The 18,873-nt window shown below is 40.9% G+C and overlaps 1 pseudogene; it reads left to right on the top strand.

The window, feature by feature from the left end:
- Positions 1–1,083: 1,083 nt before the first annotated feature.
- LOC127488281 (vomeronasal type-2 receptor 116-like) overlaps positions 1,084–18,873 on the top strand; it is a 90,029-nt pseudogene continuing 72,239 nt past the window's right edge.

Raw genomic sequence — 18,873 nt, forward strand, 5'->3', positions numbered from 1 at the left:
TGTGTATGTTAATATCCTGGGTTTTTCCTAAATCAATGTCTTCAAATGAATCTTGCCTCAGAATCATCTTGAAAACTTATTGTAACAGGGAGATTGTTGGGGTGTACTCTGATGTCTCACCTGGTAGATCGGGGCATGGCCAGTTGAAATTGGACAAGACCCCCTAAATTTTACCCTGAAATGGGGCCCCTTAAAATTCCCTAGAAATGCTATTTGGGGTGCCACATGTGCTACTGGAATTTGGGGTGCCTACGATTTCACCACAGGCTTATTACTAAATCCCCAATATTAACAAGACCAGGAGGGTTCTTGCCTAATATTTGGAGAAGAATTCTAAATACAGGCACAGATAAACGAAGCAGCATGGTACATTTTAAGTTTTTATTTAGTGAGAAAGATGCATAGGAGAGTGAGAGCTTTATTTAGGGGAGAGAAGTGAATAGGGGTTCATACCAAGCACCAGGAACCAGCCATGTGGATGAGCATCTAGGCTAGGAAGCCTAGAGCACACAGCCCAAAGGCCATGAGCCCTGGAGGTGCAAGGCTATAGCAAGCCCTGTTCTGGCAAGAGGCCAGGGAAGAAGAGCAGGCTGGGCCACACCATGGCCCAGCTTTTAACCTACTTCCAAAGGGGAGTGGTTAATTAACCTGATTGGCTGGTGGGCACCCAGGTGTGGCCAGGTAGGGGAATGAGGCCACACAGGCTCGTGGTGAAGGCGTGGTCTTCCAGTTCACAAATCTGATAAATTTTAACCTGTATGCCTGCCTACTTCATTCCCCCCTCAGAGACTCCAGACCTTAATCTTAAGGGGATATTGATGGGCGTCCAGTCACCATCTTCTGTAGCTACTTCCTGCTGATTAGGGGTGCAGACCCTGCCTTTCTCAGTCTGGAAGTCTCTGCCTATTTCTTCTAATGAGTTCACTTCATGAGCTGGATCTCTTTCAGTCACTGGCATTCTCAGTGTCTCCTGCATGGTCATCACCATTCTCAGAAGCTTCTGGGTTCTGATGGGTTATTTTAGATACAAATGAAGGTCCATTTTCACTCTGTAGTGACCGTGGGAGTCCATAGCGTGGCACGATGTCTTTCAACAAGGCTCTAAGCACCTCGTGTGCTTTCTCTGTTTGGGTCAAAAAGGCCTCTATCCATCCTGCAAAGGTAACAATATAGACTAGAAGGTTCCTATAATTGCTTGTTGGGGGCATATTGGTAAAATCACCCTGCCAATATTCAGCTGTTTATGTTCCCCTTCTCTGCACAGGAGTCAACAGGGGAGGTGGCCTTACACGGCTTTTAGTATAACCTCGCTGTTGGGCCCCTTCAATCTCAGGCTCCGTATAGTGAGATTCCTTAGCTACTTCCACAGATTGATGTATAAGGGCCATTTCCAAACTTTCGTGTGTAGCTGCTCTATCTGATAACGCATTTCCCTGGTTAATATAATTATCTCCCTTCTGATATCCCTTGCAGTGGATGACGGCCACTTCTAAAGGCTCCAGTACTGCCTGAAGTAGAGCCAGTATCTCTTTTTTATATTTAACATTGGTCAGTAAGCCCCTCTCTTTCCAGATTGCTATGTGTGCATGTAACACAAGGAAAGCATATCTGTAATCTGTATATATATTAACTTGCTAAACTTTTCTCAGTTGTAAAGCCCTAGTCAATGCGATAAGCTCTGCCTTTTGGGCTAAAGTATTGTGTGGTAGTGCTTGGGCTTCTATCATCTGCCTTTCTAACTGCTTCCTTCAGATAGCTGCTGCCATCAGTAAACCATTCAGCATCTGGATTTTTCAGGGTCTCATCTCATAGGTCTGGCCTACTAGAGCACACGTGCCTAATTCAGTCCCCCCTCAGAGACTCCATCCCCTTAATCCTAAGGGGAGTTGATGGCCATCGAATCATCTCTTCTGTAACTGCATCCTGCTCATGAGGGGTGTAGTGCAGGTCCTGCATATGCAGTGTCTGTAAGTCTCTGTCTATCCTGTCTAACAAATTTGCTTTGTGGGTTGGAGCAGTCCTGATCATTCCCAAGGTCTGTGTCCCTGCATAGTCAGTTACTCCCAGAAGTCGAGTTCTAAGGTTTCTGAGTGGCTTATAGGAAAAGTCAGGAATGTCTTTTGCATTCACTGTGAAGGCTTAAGAGGTAGAATTTTAGTCCTAATTTCACAGAAGTAGCCATGTTCACGAGCACCTGGTCAGCTCCCTTTTATTTAAGCTGAAACTGATCTGAAGAGGATCTTCTTATGAATGGCTTGCTCAGGAATTTCTAATGTTGGAGTGTTTGTTAAAAACTCCTTGATTCCTTGGAACACCTTTGCTGCTCCCTTGTCCAGCACAGTGTCTGTTTCAGAGGCTTTTAAGCAAACACAAGGCTTAGAATCCAGATCTTGGAATCCATAACTCTTGTAGCTACCCTTTTCAGCACAGAGTGCATCAGGGCCTCTTTAAAGCTACATACGAAAGTTCAGAATCCAATCCTGGAATCCAAGTTCCATAGAATCCTGTCATCAGCAATTCCCAATACTGGAGCTCTTATTTAGAAGCTCCTTAGTTCTCTGGAACAACTTTTGCAGCTACCATTTTCAGTACGGAGACTGTGTCAGGGCATCTTTAAAGCTATACACAAAAGCCTGGAATCCAAATCTTGGAATCCAAAGTCCATAGAACTTTGCCATTCTCAGAAATCTCCTTGGCTGCCTTTAAATATCTGACCCTATGTAAAAACATACTAGATAGGAATTTCACAGAGAGACATGTATGCAAGATTTCACATTTGAGGCACTTACTAAACCTTAAATAAATATCTAAAAACACAGGCAATGGAGTCTGACACTTAGACATAACTAGAACTTACGATGCATACTATCACACAATAGAGCAAAGCAAATCTTTGGGATTAAGTTTTTCCATTAAAGTTACTATTGTAGCTCTTTGAGAACAGAGATCCTACATGGGACATTAGTACACAGTGACTCCTGTTGTTAATTTTACAATTAACACTCTTACGTGTGAGGTCATTGATCACCTGAAGCTCTTGACATGAGATTTCTAGGCCATGGAAGCCTTCTGAGTTCCACAAACTCCATCAGTATTCAGACAAGGCCATAAGCAAATGGAAATTTTCTCCTCCCTCCGGAGAAAAGTCCATCCTTCGATGGCCACTCTTCTCCACTGGGATCTCACCCAGGGAGGTTCTCCACGTAGAGACCTTCTGTACAAGTGTCCTGGCTTTCCATGCCTGAAATGCTCTTCTGGGCTTTCCAGCCAGACAAGAGTGCCTTTAGGGCTGATCTTGAGGTCACTGAATTCTACTCAAAGCCATCGCCACTCTATGAGTCCGCTGTACAGACTGCTTCCCATGTTGGAGCATTTATTCCTCTTTAACGTTATTATTAGTAGTGATAAACACTTAATCCCATTTACATGACCACTCTAACACTTAATCCTGCCTATGATCACTTTAAAACTTGAGACATTCATTAGAAATTAGGGAATTGCAAATCAAAACCACAATGAGGTTTCACCTCATCCTGGTTAGAATGGCTCACATTCAGAAATCTACCAACAACAGATGCTGGGGAGGATGTGGGGAAAAAGGGACACTAACCCACTGTTGGTGGGAATGCAAACTGGTCAAGCCACTATGGAAGTCAGTCTGGAGATTCCTCAGAAACCTGAAGATAACCCTACCGTTCAACCCAGCCATCCCGCTCCTTGGAATTTACCCAAAGGAAATGAAATTGGCAAACAAAAAAGCGGTCTGCACCCTAATGTTTATTGCAGCACAATTCACAATAGCCAAGACCTGGAACCAACCCAAATGCCCATCAACAGTAGACTGGATAAAGAAATTATGGGACATGTACTCTATAGAATACTATACAGCCATCAAAAACAATGAAACCCGGTCACTTGCAACAAGAAGGAAGAATTTGGAAAACATCATGCTGAGTGAATTAAGCCAGTCCCAAAAGGACAAATATCATATGTTCTCCCTGATCGATGACAACTAACTGAGCACCAAAGGGGAAACTTGTTGAAGTGAAATGGACACTATGAGAAACAGTGACCTGATCAGCTCTTGTCCTGACGGTTGATGTACAATGTAATACTTTATCTATTTTAGCATTTTTTTGTTCTAGTACTATTGGTTGAACTCTGTAATTAACAAACAATTATTTTTAAATTTTAACTCAAAAGTGATCCCTGTTAGGAATTTGGAAAGCATTATGCTAAATGAAATAAGCCAGTCCCAAAGGGACAAATACCATATGTTCTCCCTGATTGGTGACAAGTAAGTGAGGACCAAAAAGGAAACCTGTTAAAGTGAAATGAACACTATGAGAAATGCTGACTTGATCAGCCCTTGCCCTGACTGCTGATGAGCAACTTAATATGTTATCCCTCTTAGTATTTTTTTTGTTTGTTCTACTTAATACTTTTGGTTGAATACTGTAATCAATACACAGTTATTCTCAAGTGTTGAAACTTAACTGAAAAATGATTGCTGTTAAATATGAGTGGGAATAAGAGAGGGAAGAGATGTGCAATTTGAGACATACTCAAGCTGACTTACCTGAAACGGTAGAGTTAGAAACATACCAGGGGATTCCAATTCAATCCCATCTAGGTGGCATGTACCAATGCCATCTCACTAGTCCCAGTGATCAATTTCCGTTCACAATTGATCATGATGATAGGACTAAAATACAAAGGGAGCACATAAACAAGACTGGTGTCTGCAAATACTAGCTGATAGAATCAAAAAGGGAGAGACCGATCCAACATGGGAAGTGAGATACACAGCAGACCCATAGAATGGCAGATGTCCTAAACAGCACTCTGGCCCAGAATCAGCCCTTAAGGCATGCAGATCTGGCTGAAAAGCCCATGAGAGTATTACAGGCATGGAAATCCAAAACATTCTGGCAAAAAAAAAGACCTAAATGAAAGATCTCTGTGAGTGAGATCCTAGTGAAAAGAACAGGTCGTCAAAGAAGGAGGTACCTTTCTCTGAAGGGAGGAGAGAACTTCCACTTTGACTGTGACTTTGTCTAAATATGATCAGAGTTGTTGAACTCAAAAGGCTTCCATAGCCTTGGCGACTCATGAAAAGAGCCTAGGGTGATTACTGACGCCATAAACAAGGGTGTCAATTTGTTAAGTCAACAACAGAAGTCACTGTGCACTTACTCCTCATGTAGGATCTCTGTCCTTAATGTGGTGTACATTGTGATTTAATGCTATAACTAGTACTCAAACAGTATTTTTCACTTTGTGTTTTTATGTGTGTGCAAACTATTGAAATCTTTCCTTAATGTATGCTAAACTGATCTTCTGTATATAAAGAGAATTGAAAATGAATCTTAATGTGAATGGAAGGGGGGAGGGAGAGGGAAAGGGGAGGGCTGTGGGTGGGAGGGAAGTTATGGGGGGGAGCCATTGTAATCCATAAGCTGTACTTTGGAAATTTATATTCATTAAATAAAAGTTTAAGAAAAGAATCATTGCTGTGTGATAAAGAATGCAGCATCTTCCCTGTAAGGTGTGTGTGTATATATATATATATATATATATGAAATACCTACAATTTGGAGATAATGATCATATGTAATTTGAACACATTTGTATATGGGTAACTTCATTTTACTCTTCGTTGCCATAGATACATGGAGAAAACAATAGAGAATGTGTAGCGTTTGTCTGAATCTCACACGTAGTGATTTTGTTTCCTCATGTTTCTTAATGAAAATGTTTGAAATCTGACTTACTGTGATATAGCTCTGTATCTGGTTTCTTTGAATTCATAGGGTTGCTACAAAACTGTTCCTTTGTGTAGCTGTGATTACAGACCAAGAGATACTTTCTCTAACTTGAATTTGTTGTACAAATTTTTGAGCAGTCACATGAGAGGATGGCACATTTTTTTAGCTGCACCTGTTTCTCAAGCACCTCCAATTTGCCAATCCTGCTGGTGACCTAGTGAATTTGAATCAATAGAGAAAATTGGATGTTGAGTATGACATTCTGTACTTCTGTAATTTTCCAAAAGCTGTTGGATGTAAGGTGAAAATAGTGTTTCTTCCCCATGAGCAACAGTTGTCTCTCTTTGAGGATGTAATAGAGTGGGCCACAGAAATTAAAGGGGTAATCTGTTCCTAATTTTAAGATTCACACTACACATTGTTACCCACAGTTGGTATGGTATTTTGTGTCACTTGGCTTAATAAAAATACCTTTACAGACATTAATCCACTCCCCTTCCAACCTATATATGTTTCTTGTGTTTGTGGCATCTGAGGAAGGAAAACAAAGACACTTGTTCTTCCATATGTTTTGAGTCTATTTCATGGCACAGAGTCAATATGGCATGCAATCAGTGTATTAGAAACAGGTACTTACAATTTAAGAGCATAGATTGTCCAGGACTAAATACCCTACTTGGAGTTTAGATAACAGTCCCAACTATGACCTACATCCATCTGATTTTTCTCAGATGCCATGCTCAGTGCAGTGAGAGTTGTAGCCCTGGACTCAGTAAAAATGCTCTGGAGGGAAAGTCTACCTGTTGTTTTGATTGCACACCTTGTTCAGAAAATGAGATTTCCAATCAGACAGGTAATTCAGTGCCTGTTTCATGGTGAAGTTAACACCTGTCTCAAAAGTCTTCATCTTTGACAGAAAAAAAGAAGTGGAATGTGACTGATGAGAAAATTCTGCCTACCTTCAGGTAGTAATTATCATATTTTAATACATAATGATCTTCAGAAGGATAAAGATTTTCAACTACACTAAACATTATTTTGTACTCAAGAAAACATAAGAAAGATTCAGTGTCACTGGCACTCTGACCAAGTGATCTGTGGGATTACATGTGTTGTAAAAAATGAACAGAAATCAATAATGGAGAATTTTTACTCCTGAAAACTATGTAGAATTTCTCATATTTTTCCATTAAGCAGTAAGATATGATCATCGCATATATCAGGAAGATTTTCCAGCTTTAGCTTGTGATGGATGAGTAGATACTTTAACCATATACTTGGTATCATTCCAGTTTTCTTGGAAACAGATTGGTAATAGTTAGATTCTGGCAACAGTTAAATCAGTTGGAGTAAGATGTTCTATGGGCCTGGCACCATGGCTCACTTGGCTAATCCAAGTTTGTAGAATTTATTTGAAAGAGTTTTGGAGAATGAGGGAGAGACAAAGAAGGAGAGATCTACTATCTTTTAGTTGACTCCTGTCTGCAATGGCCAGAGCTGGACCAGACTGAAGGAATGAGCATCATCTGACTCATTCAGATGTGAGTACAGAACTCAAACCCTTGGGCTATCCTCACTGCTTTTCCCAGGCCATTAGCACAGCTGGATCAGAAGTGGAGCAGCTGAGATAGATCCTGAGAAATATGATGTGTGCATATATGGCAATGCATGTGACAACGATTTTTAATTGTAATGTCCAAAGAATTGTCTGGAATTACACTAATAGATTCTATACCTTTCACATCGACCTCTTTAAAAACAATGTTCTGGCTTTATATGTGAAAATGATATCTCCTTGATGATATATTATTTAGTATGATATATTATTTAGTATTATTAGTTGGGTTGATGGTGTTTGTGCATTATCTGAAGAATATATTCTTGAATGCATTGCTTTCCATCCTTTTTCTCTATTACCACAGGCCTGTATCTATATTTAAAAGAAACACAGAAATTTATTTTCCGTGTTAAGGTGCAAGTAGTAGGCACAGGGCAAATAAATTCAGTTTTGATGCATTTATAAAGGAAAACCACCACAATCCTACTGCTGAGGCAGCTCCCACCACAGTCTTCTGTCAGACGTGTCCTGCTCAGAATCATGTCTGTGTCAGGGACCCTTAGTGGTGCGGTGGAGTCATCTGATTGAAATGGGACAAATGTGCTGTTGGAGTGCGACATTCCTGCAGTTTTGACCTCTACCTAAGTCAGGCCTGTTCCTGCCGTTCTACCTTTCTGTCAGGGTCAGTGCCGTCTGCTGCCCCCAGAGGGCACCCATGGTGCTGGGTTGGAACCTGGCCCAGAGACTGCCTGAATGCACCTGAAGTTGCCCCCCAGGGGCTCTGTGAAATTTAGCCTCTCAGGTTGTCCCCTCCCTGCCACTCTGGGAATTTGCAGAGACCCACACACCAGCCATCGCTAGCCCCTGCTTTGAGTCTTAAGTGGATGCCGGAAGCCAAGGGAGGCACCTAAGGCTTTTCATGAGAGAAGAGAGGTGAGAACTGCATCCTACACAGGTGCCCTTCATGGCCCAATGTGGCCTCTTCTGGTCCCTATGCTGGGTCACTGAGACCTTGGTAAGAGTCGTGCTGTCCCAGCCTTAGGGAGGGCGCTGCATTCCCCTCATAGCTGTCTCTCAGTGCCTCATCAAGGGGACTGCAAGAATCCCTGCCACGTTCTGTGGTGAGATGTGGACCTTCCAGGGATGTTCCTGGGCCCAGTGAGGCCTGCCAGCACCTCGCTGTGGAAAATCCCAGTTTTCCTAGAATGTAAAATAATCTTTCTTCTTTCTTTTGTCTCCTCTGACTTGGAAAAGTACCTCACATCTCTACCCTCCATTAGGGAATACAGCCTCGTTGTTTCACACCGCACCCCAATGTTAGATGAGAGTTAACTTTACCCTTGTTATTCTGCCAAGCCAGTTCGCCTGGGTATAATCTGGCAATTTGAATCTTGCTCGTACTGTGTCTCATCATACAACTTGAACCTTGCTGGTATTAGATTTAGAGATGCGGCTTTATCGCCATTTGTATTTTATGTTTTCTGAGGGCCATGTGAGCACAGATGGTTTGGACAGGGGCTGTGTCTGTGTTTGCTTTGGTTTCACTGATGCTCTGACTTCTGCTTAAACAAAGCCTTCCAATTTGATACTGCATTAGAATAGTCAGTATGGCTTCTGAATACCCTGGGACTTCTGGGCGTATGTTCTGATTTCAGCCTCAGTTGGTATGTGTGGGGGTCAAGGATCAGCGCCTCCTTGTAGTGGTGACAGGAGTCTCTGCCTAACCCTGCTGCTTCCTCTTTCTGCATTTCTCAGGTGGTGCAGGTCTTGTGGCACTGTGTGAAGTTTCTTCCCCTTATTCTTTCTCCTTTTTAAGTCAATGAAAGCTGATTGCATTTAAAATTCCATTTTCTTCACACTCAAAAAAGTAGATTCCAAGGCAGAAACCAAAAGGGAGATGTCCTGAGTTGGAACTGTTACCTAGGTCCTTGAAGGGTTTTCCCCACTAAGCTGGTTAATTTGATTGAATTCCTGACTTTTTAGGATGAGAAAACCCAAGAGCAAAGTAATAACATTGCAAGCACTAGAACATTTCGGAGGGGAAACCATTGGGCAGAAGCCAGTAGCCTCCCTGAAAGAAATGATTCCCTTAGGTAAATGAATATGGTAATACAAATGAACAGAGTTATGGAAAAGAAAATGAAGTTCCTCAACTGGGCCCAACCCGACATGGTGGGGAGCAATGCTCATGAAGTTCTTGTTGTAGGAGACAATCCTAGATAAACAGTACAAGTTCTCCACAGGTTTAAATCATACACTGGTGCTCACAGCCAATCTGTCCAAACACACAAGAAATATGATATAGTTGATGATCATTAAAAAAGCAATATTAAATTGAAAACAATTTATTTTGACTTATAGCTCTCAACAATTAGAATTGACAATTTCAAAATTTAAAATAACGAATAACCAACTGCTTTTAGAGTCAAAGTTGGAATTATAAAGTTGATCCTGTTATAAGTTCCACTTGAATTCCAACAGCTTTGGAGAACTTTAGAGAAGGGAAGAAGTGGAAAAATAGGAAGATATGTTGAGGAATAAAGAGGAATCAGGGGAAATGTAGAAGAATGAGCAAGTAATAATTGAGTCACACATATGTGTATTCATTGTGTGAAGAATCTATTCTATTCTGCCTTGGCTTGTTTCCTTATTTTGTTTTAAAATAGGACTGCTACTATTGGTTGAACTCAGTAATTAAAACACACTTATTTTTAGGTGTTTAAATTTTAACTGAAAATGACCCCTGTTAAATATAGGAGTGGGAATTAGAGAGGGAGGAGATGTACAATCTGGGACATGCTCAATCGGACTTGCCCCAAATGGTAGAGTTAGAAACGTGCCAGGGGATTCCAATACAATCCCATCAAGGTGGCATGTACCAATGTCATCTCACTAGTCCAAGTGATGAACTTCAGTTCACAATCACACTGATAGGTCTAAGAGTCAAAGGGATCACACAAACAAGACTAGTGTCTGCTAATACTAACTGATAGAATAAAAAAGGGAGAGAATGATCCATCATGGGAAACACTATACACAGCAGACTCATAGAATGGCAGATGTCCTAAATAGCACTCTGGCCTCAGAATCAGCCCTTAAGGCATTCACATCTGGCTGAAGAAAGGCATTCGCATCTGGTTGAAGGGCCCATGAGAGTATTTTAGGCATGGAAAGCCAAGATACTCTGGCAAAAAAAAAAAAAAAAAAAAAAAAAAAAAAAAAAAAAAAAAAAAACAACTTTAAATGAAAGATCTCTGCAAGTGGGATCCCAGTGAAAGAACGGGGCCATCAAAGAAGGAGGTACCTTTCTCTGAAGGGAGGAGAGAGCTTCCACTTTGACTATGACCCTGTCGAATAAGATTGAATTCGGTGATCCTAAAAGGCTTCCATAGCCTCGGCAACTCATGACTAGAGCCTAGGGAGATCACTGACGCCATAAACAAGAGTGTCAAATTGTTAAGTCAACAACAGGAGTCACTGTGTACTTACTTCTCATGGGGGATCTGTCCTTAATATGTTGTCCAATGTGAAGTAATGCCATAACTAGTACTGAAACAGTATTTTTACCCTTTGTATTTCTGTGTGAGTGCAAACTAATGAAATCTTTACTTAATATGTACTGAATCGATATTCTGTATATAAATATAATTGAAAATGAATCTTGATGTGAATGGAATGGGAGAGGGTGTGGGAGATGGGAGGGGTGTGAGTGGGAGGGAAATTATGGGGGGAAAGCCAATGCAATCCATAAACTGTACTTTGGAAGTTTATATTTACTAAATAAAGAAAAAGGAAAAAAAATAAAAATCCACCTTAAAAATAGGACTGCTCATATTTTAGTAGAAATGCATAGGCATTTATTTTCCATGTGGAAGCATGGATAAACCCTGCACAATCATTCCTCAGAGGCAATCATTTTTAACTTATTTCAGAATATGCTGTACACAGATGTCTCTTTCTTGGGTCTTCTGGAGTCAGATGAAACCCCTTACATTGAAACTAGACAGACATTGGTGCTGCAGAACCACATTCACTTTGTCTTTGCCATCCAACATTGTTTACAGTTAGTGAGTCTGTTTTTCCTCTTCTTCACAAGTCTGGATTCCTTCAGGGAATCAGGGCCACCCTCAGACTTAAGAGTGCACCCATAGCTGATGATGAAATGGAATTTATCCATAAGTCTGTGCTAAATGCCACCTAGGGAGACCCCATGGCCTCTTTTTTATTTTATTAGATTATATTTATTTACTTACTTGAGAGGCAGAGAGAGAGAGAGAAAGAGAGAGAGAGAGAGAGAGAGAGAGAGAGAGAGAATGATCTTATAACCATTGTTTCACTCTCTAAATGGACAACAGGCCAGTGCTGGGCTGATCTGAAGCCAGGAGTCAGGAGTTTCTTCCATGTCTCCCACTTGCATGTAGGGTCCCAATCATTGGCCATCCTGCATTGCTTTCCCATGTGAAATAGCAGGGAGCTGAATTGGAAGTGGAGATGCTGAACATGAATCATCGCTCATGTAGGATGCTGGCACTACAGGTGCAGCCTTAAGCTACTGCACCACAGTGCCTCCCCCAGGTCACTTTTTCATGCAGCTCTGGGGTTGCCACCTCCCCACCATCACTGGAAGCTTGTGGAGGCCTTTGCCCAGACTGCCACTAGCCCCTAGCTTGAGATTTCAGCTGATTCAGGATCTTGTGCACCACTGGCTTAGATGAGGCTTCTCAGGCAACAGCAGAGCCAGAAGCTTCACCTTGCACCAGAGCCCTCAGTGCTTTCTATTCTTACCTGGCTTCAGAATTATCCAGGCAGGTGTATTGAGACAGTAGGAGTGCCGGTGTATGCACTGTCTGTCTTCACATTGCATAGGTCTTTGTGGAGGTCAGAGGATGAACACCTGCCCTAGCAGTGATATGGTGCCTCTGTCCAATCCTGCTTCTTTCTTGCTCTGCAGTTCCAAGGTGTAAGGCATGTAGCATCATGTGAAGTCTTTTCTCATTATTCTTTTTAATTACAAAATGCAATATCACTGGAACTGAAATTCCATATTCTTTGCATGCAAAAACTAAGTCATGTGTTAATGTTTCAATGATATTTTTGATTATAATTTCTATCATTCATAACTAGATCATAAGTCTGTATTAACTAAATAGTACATTCTGTGATGACTTGTCTTTCATGATTTGTCTATTTTATGACAGGCTTGTTATTTGATTAAAAAGAAACCCACTGTCATTGATTTTTACATGTAATGTGAAATTGGCCTGTTCTCAGTTATTGTTAATAGTATCTGTAGAGCAAATAAATCTAAGTATTTATAATGGATAAAGGAAAACCAACTGCAATCCCATTGCTCAGAGGCAGCCCCTATCTAAATAGTCTTTCAGATTTTCTGTGCACACACATGTTTATTTCTGCAGGGATATCCAGTGTTCCCATGGAGATCCTTTTCATCATACTTAGGAGTTTTTAGTTCACCCAGTTTTGACATGGAGCTGTCTACTGTGCTTATGCCCACGACTCCCTTCCTTTCTATCAGGGTCATACTGCCCTCAGGCACTAGAGGTTGCCTGAGGTAGAGAATGGATTTGAACTTGCCCGCAAGACTACAGTAAATGGACTGAAGGGGTTGCGGATGATTCCAAAGCCTGCTTCTTGTGGAACCTTCCTGTACACACACACGTTTATTTCTGAAGGACCATCTGGTGTTCCCATGGAGATTGCTTCCATTATGCTTGGACTTTTCAGTTCACCCAGTCTTGACTTGGAGCTGTCTATTGCTCTTATTCCTAGGTCTTTTTCCTTTTTGTCAGGGTCAATACCTCCCTCAGGCACTAGAGGGTGCCTGAGGCAGAGGATGGTTTTGAACTTTCCTGCAAGACTGCAGTGAATGCAGAATGAGTGGGTAGGGGATGGTTCCAAGGGCTCTTTCTTGTGGAACCTCTCAGGTCAGCTCTTCCAGAGTGACACCTGAAGTTTGCAGAAATCCACAAGTCAGCCATAACTAACACCCCCACATAGATCTTCAGCCAAAGTTAGGAGCTTCAGCACTGTGAGCACAGGTTTCTCATGAGGAGACAGAGGCAGGAACCTTGTGATGAGTAGGAACCTCTATCCAATGCTACTTCCTTGTGTTTTTAGATTTCCCTTCTTCATTTAATACAAGTCAAGGTCTTTCAAAGAGTATGATTTGGATTACTTTCCTAAATTTGCTAGACAAGAAAACCAGAGGAAGAAAAGAAGTGGATTGCAAACCGATTAATGTTTTCGCAGGAAGAAACAACAGACAAAAGCTAAGAGCCATCCTAAAAGGAAAAGATTTATGTGTATGTCACAATCAGCCCAGGGAAAATTAATGTAAGAATCCCAGACAAACTCTGAATCATGGAGAAGAAAATGAAATCACTCAGCATGGGACCATCCCATGACCAGGAGTAACCGACACAGTTCTTTTTTTTTAAAACTTTTATTTAATGAATATAAATTTCCAAAGTACAGAATATGGATTACAATGGCTTCCCCCCCATACCGTCCCTCCCACCCACAATCCTCCCCTTTCCCACTCCCTCTCCCCTTCCATTCACATCAAGATTCATTTTTGATTATCTTAATATACAGAAGATCAGCTTAGTATACATTAAGTAAGGATTTCAACAGTTTGCTCCCACACAGAAACATAAAGTGAAAAATAATAGATGATTTTTTTTAAATGATGATGAAATCAGATCAGACCTATTGTCATGTTTAATCCCAGTGAGAGTCAAGTTGGGAATTGATAATTTCTTTTTTTTTTCCAGAGGATCAGTTTAGTATGCATTAAGTAAAGATTTCAACAGTTTGCACCCCCATAGAAACACAAAGTGAAATATATTGTTTGAGTACTCGTTATAGCATTAAATCTCAATGCACAGCACATTAAGGACAGAGATCCTACATGAGGAGTAAGTGCACAGTGACTCCTGTTGTTGACTTTAGCAATTGACACTCCTGTCTATGGCATCAGTAATCTCCCTATGCTCCAGTCATGAGTTGCCGAGGCCACAGCAGATTTAGTCAACACTATTGCTCAAATGAATCTAACAGATATCTACAGAACTTTCAATCCTGCATCTAAAGACTTTACATTCTTCTTAGCAGTACATGGAACCTTCTCTAGGATTGACCACATACTAGGCCATAAAGCAAGTCTCAGCAAATTCAAAAGAATTAGAATCATACAATGCAGCTTCTCAGACCATAAAGGAATGAAGTTGGAAATTAGCAACTCAGGAATCCCTAGAGCATACACAAACACATGGAGATTGAACAACATGCTCCTGAGTGAACAATGGGTCATAGAAAAAATTAAAAGAGAAATCAAAAATTTTCTGGAAGTAAATGAGGATAACAGCACAACATACCAAAACTTATGGGTTGCAGAAAAAGCAGTGTTAAGAGGAAAGTTTATATCAATAGGTGCCTACATCAAGAAATTGGAAAGGCACCAAATGGATGAGCTTTCAATTCACCTCAAGGATCTAGAAAACCTACAGCAAACCAGACCCAAATCTAGTAGGAGAAGAGAAATAATTAAAATCAGAGAAGAAATCAACAGGATTGAATCAAGAAAAACATTACAAAAAATCAGCCAAACGAGGAGCTGATTTTTGAAAAAATAAACAAAATTGACACCCCATTGGCCCAACTAACTAAAAAAAAGAAGAGAAAAGATCCAAATCAATGAAACCAGAGATGAAAAAGGAAACATGACAACAGACACCACAGAAATAAAAAGAATCATCAGAAATTACTACAAGGACTTGTATGCCAGCAAACAGGGAAACCTATCAGAAATGGATAGATTCCTGGACACATGCAACCTACCAAAATTGAACCATGAAGACATAGAAAACCTAAACAGACCCATAATTGAGACAGAAATTGAAACAGTAATAAAGGCCCTCCCAGCAAAGAAAAGCCCAGGACCAGATGGATTCACTGCTGAATTCTACCAGACATTTAAAGAAGAACTAACTCCAATTCTTCTCAAACTATTCAGAACAATCAAAGAAGAGGGAATCCTCCCAAATTCTTTCTATGAAGCCAACATCACTGACACAGTTCTTAAGTGGAGGAGAAGATTGCGATAAGGACAAAAGAACCTCACAGAAGAAAAGTCACAGAAGAAATACCTTGTAAAGCAGCCTCATTAGAAACATGAAGAAAAAATAGATACTTGTTGATGACAGTAGAATAAAAGAATATTAAATTTAAAATAACTGCTTGAGCCACTAAATCCCCAACTGTTTGATTTCCCAGCCTCAGGATATCTTCTTATCACTGATGACCTGTTTGAAAAGATAAAGGATGGAATGATATATCATATCCACTTACAAACTCTCAGCAAAAGCCTGTTTGGCAGAGATCATATACAGCTTTCTAGAGAAGAGGAGGACTAGGAGATGAACAGGACAGAGCTATTAGAGGAAAACTATGATCATGCTACAGAGAAGTATTTCAACAAAACATTCATTCTCTAGAAGTTCTAGGATTGGAGTTGATAATAATCATGGATGGAGTCTTTTCTCTAAGGATCTCTAAGGATCCCTAGGATCCCTAAGGATCAGGTGCCCTTCATGGCCAGGGAAAACAGTGGAAGATGGCCCAAGTTCTCGGTCCTCTGCAGCTATTTGGGAGACCTTGAAGAAGTCCCTGGCTCCTGTCTTTGGATTGGCTCAGCTCCAGCTGTTGTGGTCTTTGGAGAGTGAACCATGGGATGGAAGACAATTTCTCTCTCTATCTCTCCCTCTCTCTCTGACTGTCTCACTCACATTCACTCCCTCACTCTTCCTTTCAAACAAAATCTTTAAAAACAAAAACTATTGTAGCCAATTGAGCAGATGTGAGGTGATATCTTAGTGTGATTTTGAGTAGTATTCTAGGTCTACTAGACCTTGGTAAGGCCTTTGGCTCATCTATTTGTGCAGGAATGTCTGTTCAATTCCTTTACACAGTTTGGATGATATTTTCATTGTTCCTTCAATTTGTAATATGTATGTTGTAAACATGTATCTGGAACCATATATAGCCATATTCTTGCATTTTCTATCAGGTGTTTGACTCTTGTAAGTTCTCCCTCCAATTACATAATCAGTGGCTCAGGCACTGCAGTTTGATCACCCCTCCCTCTCCAATATACTGTTGTTTTCTCTGGCTCTTGGCTGCTGGGATTTTTTGTTGTGTCCTTGAACATACAGCATGTCTGTACCTTCCACACTGATCCACAGCATTCTTCTTCCTTCCATAGAATGCCCACTGTGGATTAGTTTCTAACTCTCCCATGAGAATGTGTTTCTTCCACTTTTACTTTTATATCTCCTAGCCTAAAACAGTATGTCCTTCCCATTCAGCCATCTTGGTCTCTCCCCAGTAATCAGCAGTATTAGTCCTAGCTTAGATGGATAATGGTAGAAACAGATTCTTGGTAGATAACCATAAATGGTGAAAGTAGCAAAGTATCATGTTCTGTTATATTGAGAGGATGATTTGGGGCTTTTTGGCTGAGACATAATGCAGAATGGTTTAAAAAATGCAGTGTTGTAGACTTCACATACCAGCATAGCTAATTTGGAGTTACTGAGAATTGATACAGTGAGTATTGACGTGCTAGCTCAACTCTGCATTGTGGATTCTCTTAGTTTCCTTTACTGCATGCTATGATATTAATGTTACAACGTGCTTATAGTGATTTTTACTTTTGATTTGAAGTGTATTGAGCCTGAGAAGATAGTCTAGGATAGAATTCATTGGAGACAGTGTTCTCAGTGCAGACTGAGTGGAAGTTCTTGTGTGTGTTCCCTATACACACAGAGAACTCTAAACTTAACAACTCAAAGGTGCACGTTTTAATTTTTGGAAATTGTTTTGAAGGAAGTTATATGTTATTGGACTTCAATAGAAATTATTAGAAGTGTCAAAGCGGCGGAGCCAAGATGGTGGAATAGTGAGGGTGCACACCGATAGTCTGGGAAAATTTAGTTTAATAAAAGTGGAGTTACAGTAGCCTCAGAAAAAGGATCAGGAAAAAAATGCAGAGGAAACTCTTCCGGATCTAGTGGCTGTGACTCAGAGGACCTACTGGGAGAACAAGGTCTCCCACTGCTCAGAAGCCGAGCCACTGCGGGAGCCGCAGGGTCTGCGCACCAGTGCAGGAAGGGGAGTGGATGTCACACAGACACCAGCGGGTAGAGCAGGGACGCCCAAGGCTCCAAGTCCACACATTGGCGCTGGAAGGGGAGGTGAGCTCAGTAACCCAAGACATTGGCGAGGAAATGGTGGTCAGAATCTAGAGGGGAGCAGGAAATTTCACCAGACTGACGACAGGAGAGAAGGAAAAAAGGTGTGGGGGGGTACTGGTACAGACAAGTTTCTCTCTCCGCCAACCTTGCAAAGGCAAGCAAGAGACAAAGAGCAGGCCCCACTTGGGATATACATTACAACAGGGGAGAGCTAACGAACTGATTCGCTACAATTCAGTAGCCTAGGCAACCCAGTGGGAGTCCAGAGGAGAAATGGAGCCTGCACAGACTCGTTGGGTAGAAGCCAGAGATCAGAAGCTAAATACCATCAATTCTGCTCAGCCATGCTGTGCAGTAGTACTTACCTCCTGAATACATAAATTAAATAAATAAATAAATAAATAAATAAATAGAGAGAGATTTACCACCCATAACATGAGGGTGTCACCTTTGCACACCCATAACCCGGAAGAACCAAGCTGAGCCCTCAGGCCACACCCATCTCAAGCCTCCAAGGCTCCTTCAACAGCAGGCCGTCCACTTAACACGGACATAGTATAAAATAAAAAAAAATATAAAAAAAAAACGCACAGTGAGGGAAGAAGAATCAACTATGCCAAGAAACAAACACAAAAATCGAGGGAACAAGATCAACGATGACTCTATGATGCCTCCAAATAAACAAAACACCCCAAGCCAAGATTATGAAGATGATGAGATAGAAGAAATGCAAGATGCGGATTTCAAAAAATTTATGATAAGAACATTCAGAAGTTTTCAAAAGCAAATCCTTGAACTACAGAAATCCTTATGGGGCAGGATTAAAAATCTCTCTCATGAAAATGAAATTTTAAGGAAGAATCAAAATGAAATGCAGAAACTAGAACAGGAAAGTGTAATAGTGAAGAGAAATCAAAATGAAATGAAGAATTCAATAGATCAAATGACAAATGCATTAGAGAGCCTTAAAAACAGAATGGGTGAAGCAGAAGAGAGAATATCGGGCTTAGAAGACAGAGCACAGGAAAGGATACAGTCAAACCAAAGAAAAGAAGAGGAAATTAGAAATCTAAAACATATTGTCAGGAATCTACAGGATACTATTAAAAAAACCAACATTCGGGTTCTAGGAGTTCCTGAAGGCATGGAGAGAGAGAAAGGATTAGAAGGCCTTTTTAGTGAGATACTAGCAGAGAACTTTCCAGGTTTGGAGAAGGACAGAGACATCCTAGTACAGGAAGCTCATAGAACCCCCAATAAACATGACCAAAAG

This window comes from Oryctolagus cuniculus, chromosome 16, assembly GCF_051225735.1.
Source record: "Oryctolagus cuniculus isolate XC-2025 breed Fujian yellow rabbit chromosome 16, ASM5122573v1, whole genome shotgun sequence".
NCBI classification, from domain to species: domain Eukaryota; kingdom Metazoa; phylum Chordata; class Mammalia; order Lagomorpha; family Leporidae; genus Oryctolagus; species Oryctolagus cuniculus.